Genomic DNA, 6,203 nt, shown 5'->3' with positions numbered 1-6,203 from the left:
GTAGAATGATGTGTAAATTGATGTGTAGAATGAATGATGTGTAGAATGAAGTTTAGAATGATGTGTAGAATGATGTGTAGAATGAATGATGTGTGGAATGATGAGTATAATGATGTTTAGAATGATGTGTGGAATTATGTGTAGAATGATGTGTAGAATGAATTATGTGTAGAATAATTTCTCGAATGATGTGTACAATGAATGTTTGTAGAACCACCTGTAGAATGATGTGTAGAATGAAGTATATAATGATGTGGAGAATGAATGATGTGCAGAATGATGTGGAGAATGATGTGTAGAATGATGTGCAGAATGATGTATATAATGATGTATATAATGCTGCAGAATGACGTGCAGCATGACAGATGTGCAGAATGATGGGTAGAATGATGAAGTTTAGTATGATCTATAGAATGATGTATGGAATGATGTGTACAGTGATGTGTAGTATGAATGATATGTAGAATGAATGATGTGTAGAATGATGTATATAATGATGTTTAGAATGATGTGTCGAAAGATGTGTCGAATGAATAAAGTGTAGAATGAAGTGTGCAATGATGTTTAGAATGATGTGTAGATTGAATGATGTGTAGAATGATGTGTAGAATGAAGTGTAGAATGATGTGTAGAATGATGTGTAGAATGATGTGTAGAATTATGAGTAGAATTATTGATATTCAGAATGTTGTTTCGAATGAAGTGTGGAATGTTGTGTAGAATGATGCGTAGAATGATGAGTACAATGAATTATGTGTAGAATGAGGAGCTGAATGATGTTTAGAATTATGTGTAGAATGATGTGCAGAATGACTGATGTGTAGAATGATGTGTAGAATGAATGATTTGTAGAATGATGTTTCGAATGATGTGTAGAATGACTATCATGATATTTACGATGATGTGTAGAATGATGTGTAAATTGAACTGTAGGATCTATGATGTGTAGAATGAAGATTAGAATGATGTGTAGATTGAATGATGTGTAGAATGACGTGCAGAATGATGTGTTAGCACGATGTGTAGAATGAATGATGTGTAGAATGATGTGTAGAATTATGTGTAGAATGATGTGCAGAATGAATGATGTGCAGAATGATGTGCAGAATGATGTGTAGAATGAATGATGTGTAGAAAGATCTGTAGAATTATGTGCAGAATGATGTGTAGAATGATGTTTGGAATCATGTGTAGAATCATGTGTCGAATGATGTGCAGAATGATGTGTAGAATGAATGATGTGTAGAATGACGTGTAGAATGATGTGTTAGAATCATGTGTAGAATGAATGATGTGCAGAAAGATGTGTAGAATGAATGACTTGTAGAATGATGTGTAGAATGATGTGTAGAATGAATGACGTGTAGAATGATGTGTAGAATGATGTGTAGAATGAATGATGTGTAGAATGATGAGTATAATGATGTGCAAAATGATGTGTAGAATTATGTGTAGAATGATGTGTAGAATGAATGATGTGTAGAATGATGAGTATAATGATGTTTAGGATGATGTGTAGAATGATGTGCGAATTGATGTGTAGAATGAAGGATGTGTCGAATGAAGTTTAGAATGATGTGTAGAATGATGAGCAGAATGAATGATTTGTAGAATGATGTGTAGACTGGATTGTCGAATGATGTGTATAATGATGAGTAGAATGAATGATGTGTAGAATGACGTGTAGAATGATGTGTAGAATGAATGACGTGCTGAAAGATGTGTAGAATGAATGAATTGTAGAATGATGTGCAGAATGATGTGTAGAATTAATGATTTTTAGAATGATGTTATGAATTGTGAGTAGAATGAAATGTGGAATGAATGATGTGTAGAATAACGTCTAGAATGATGTGTAGAATGATGTGTAGAATGATGTGTAGAGTGAATGATGTGTAGAAAGATGTGAAGAATGATTTGAAGAATGATGTGTGGAATGAATGATGTGCAGAATGATGTGGAGAATGATGTGTAGAATGATGTATCGAATGATGTGCACAATGATGTGTATGATGAAGTGTAGATTGAAAGATGTGTAGAATGATGTTTAGAATGAAGTGCAGCATGAAAGATGTGTAAAATCATGTGTAGAATGATGTTTAGAATGATGTGTAGATGATGTGTATAAAGATGTATATAATGCTGGAGAATGACGTGCAGCATGAAAGATGTGTAGAATGACGTGTAGAATGATGTGTAGAATGATATGTACAATTATGATTCGAATGATTGATGTTCAGAATGATGTGTCGAATGAAGTGCAGAATGATGTGTAGAATGATGAGTAGAATGAGGTGTACAATGGATTATGTGTAGAATGATTAGTAGAATGATGTGTAGAATGATGTGTAGAATGAATGATGTGTAGAATTAAGTATAGAATTATGTGTAGAATGAGTGATTTTTAGAATGTTATGTAGAATGATGTTTAGAATTATGTGTAGAATGCTGTGTAGAATGATGAGTAGAATGAATGATGTCAAGACTGGCGTGTCGAATGATGTGCATAATGAAATGTAGAATGAATGATGTGTAGCATGACGTGTAGAATGATGTGTTAGAACGATGTGTAGAATGAATGATGTGCAGAAAGATGTGTGGAATGAATGATTTGTAGAATGATGTGTAGAATGATGTGTAGAATGAATGATGTGTAGAATGATGTGCAGAATGATGTGTAGAATGAATGATGCGTAGAATGATGAGTATAATGATGTGCAGAATGATGTGTAGAATGATGTTTAGGATGATGTGTAGAATGATGTGCGAATTGATGTGTAGAATGAATGATGTGTCGAATGAAGTTTAGAATGATGTGTAGAATGATGAGCAGAATGAATGATTTGTAGAATGATGTGTAGACTGGCGTGTCGAATGATGTGTATAATGATGAGTAGAATGAATGATGTGTAGAATGACGTGTAGAATGATGTGTAGAATGAATGATGTGCAGAATGATGTGTAGAATTAATGATTTTTAGAATGATGTTAAGAATTGTGAGTAGAATGATATGTAGAATGAATGATGTGTAGAATAACGTCTAGAATGATGTGTAGAAAGAATGATGTGTAGAATGATGAGTAGAATGATGTGTAGAATGATGTGTAGAATGATGTGTAGAGTGAATGATGTGTAGAACGATGTGAAGAATGATTTGAAGAATGATGTGTGGAATGAATGATGTTTAGACTGATGTGGAGAATGATGTGTAGAATGATGAGTCGAATGAATGATGTGTCGACTGGCGTGTCGAATGATGTGCATAATGATGTGTAGAATGAATAATGTGTAGAATGACGTGTAGAATGATGTGTTAGAACGATGTGTAGAATGAATGATGTGCAGAAAGATGTGTGGAATGAATGATTTGTAGAATGATGTGTAGAATGAATGATGTGTAGAATGATGTGCAGAATGATGTGTAGAATGAATGATGTGTAGAATGATGAGTATAATGATGTGTAGAATGATGTGTTGAATGAATGATGTGTAGAAAGATGTGTAGAATGAATGATTTGTAGAATGATGAGTAGAATGATGTGTAGAATTAACGATTTGTAGAATGATGTTAAGAATTGTGAGTAGAATGATGTGTAGAATGAATGATGTGTGGAATAATGTCTCGAATGATGTGTAGAATGAAGTGTAGAATGCATGATGTGTGGAATGATGTGTAGAATGATGTGTAGAATGAATGATGTGTAGAATGATGAGTAGAATGATGTGTAGAATAATGTGTAGAATTATGTATAGAATGATGTGTAGAGTGAATAATGTGTAGAACGACGTGAAGAATGATGTGAAGAATGATGAGTAGAATGAATGATGTGCAGAATGATGTGGAGAATGATGTGTAGAATGATGTATCGAATGAATGATGTGTAGAATTATGTGCAGAATGATGTGTAGAATGAAGTGTAGAATGAAAGATGTGTAGAATGATGTGTAGAATGAAGTGCAGCATGAAAGATGTGTAGAATGATGTGTAGAATGATGTGCATAATGATGTGTAGAATGAAGTGTAGAATGAATGATGTGTAGAATGATGTTTAGAATGAAGTGCAGCATGAAAGATGTGTAGAATGATGTGTAGAATGATGTTTAGAACGATGTGTAGATGATGTGTATAATGATGTATATAATGCTGGAGAATGAAGTGCAGCATGAAAGATGTGTAGAATGATGTGTCGAATGAAGTGCAGAATGATGTGTAGAATGATGAGTGGAATGATGTGTACAATGGATTAAGGGTAGAATGATGAGTAGAATGATGTGTAGAATGATGTATAGAATGAATGATGTGTAAAATTATGGAGAGAATTATTTGTAGAATGAGTGATTTTTAGAATGTTGTGTAGAATGATGTTATGAATGACGTGTGGAATGATGTGTAGAATGATGTGTAGAATGAATGATGTGTAGAATGATGAGTATAATGATGTGTAGAATGATGTGTAGAATTAGGTGTAGAATGACGTGTAGAATTAATGATTTGCAGAATGATGTGCAGAATGATGTGTAGAATCATGTGTCGAATGATGTGCAGAATGATGTGTAGAATGATATTTAGAATCATGTGTAGAATCATGTGTCGAATGATGTGCAGTTTGAATGGTTTGTCGAATAACGTTTAGAATGATGTGAATCATGATGTGTAGAATGATGTGTCGAATGATATGTCGAATGACTGATGCGTAGAATGATGTGTAGAATGATGTGTCGAATGAATGATGTGTAGAATGATGTGTAGTATGATGAGTATAATGATGTTTAGAATAATGTGTAGAATGATGTGTAGAATGATGTGTAGAATGAATGATGTGTAGAATGATGTGCAGAATGATGTGTTGAATGCATGATGTGTAGAATGATGTGTAGAATGATGTGTAGAAAGATGTGTCGAAAGATGTGTGGAATGAATGATGTGTGGAATGAATGATGTGCAGAAAGATGTGTAGAATGAATGATTTGTGGAATGATGTGTAGACTGACGTGTAGAATGAAAGAAGTGCCGAATGATGTTTAGAATGATGTGTAGAATGAGTATAATGATGTTTAGGATGATGTGTAGAATAATGTGTAAATTGATGTGTAGAATGAAGATTAGAATGGTGTGTAGAATGATGAGCAGAATGAATGATTTGTAGAATGATGTGTAGACTGGCTTGTCGAATGATGTGTATAATGATGTGTAGAATGAATGATGTGTAGAATTACGTGCAGAATGATGTGTAGAATGAATGATGTGCAGAAAAATGTGCAGAATGAATGATTTGTAGAATGATGTGTAGAATGATGTGTAGAATGAATGATTTGTAGAATGATGTTTAGAATGATGAATAGAATAATGTGTAGAATGAATGACGTTTAGAATGAATGATGTGTAGAATTATGTGTAGAATGATGTGCAGAATGACGTGAAGCATGAAAGATGTGCAGAATGATGTGTAGAATGATGTGTAGAATGATGTGTAGAATTATGAGTAGAATGCTTGATATTCAGAATGTTGTTTCGAATGAAGTGTGGAATGATATGTAGAATGATACGTGGAATGATGAGTACAATGAATGATGTGTAGAATGAGGAGTAGAATGATGTTTAGATTTATGTGTAGAATGATGTGCAGAATGATGTGTAGAATGAATGATGTTTCGAATGATGTGTAGAATGATGTGTAAATTGATGTGTAGAATGATGAGCAGAATAAATGATTTGTAGAATGAGGTGTAGACTGGCGTGTCGAATGATGTGCATAATGATGTGTAGAATGAATGATGTGTAGAATGACGTGTAGAATGATGTGTTAGAACGAAGTGTAGAATGAATGATGTACAGAAAGATGTGTGGAATGAATGATTTGTAGAATGATGTGTAGAATTATGTGTAGAATGAATGATGTGTAGAATGATGTGCAGAATGATGTGTAGAATGAATGATGTGTAGAATGATGAGTATAATAATGTGTAGAATGATGTGTAGAATGCTGTGTAGAATGACGTTCTGAATCATGTGTAGAATCATGTGTCGAATGATGTGCAGAATGAATGATGTGAAGAATGATGCATAGAATGATGTGTAGAATGATGTGTAGAATGACTGATGCGTAGAATGATGTGTAGTATGAAGAGTAGAATGATGTTTAGAATAATGTGTAGAATGATGTGAATAATGATATGTAGAATGATGTGTCGAATGAATGAT

The sequence above is a fragment of the Pristiophorus japonicus genome, chromosome 21 (genome assembly GCF_044704955.1).
Source record: "Pristiophorus japonicus isolate sPriJap1 chromosome 21, sPriJap1.hap1, whole genome shotgun sequence".
In the NCBI taxonomy this organism is placed as follows: Eukaryota; Metazoa; Chordata; class Chondrichthyes; family Pristiophoridae; genus Pristiophorus; species Pristiophorus japonicus.
The sequence above is the reverse complement of the archived record's forward strand: the minus strand, read 5'-3'. Positions refer to the sequence as shown.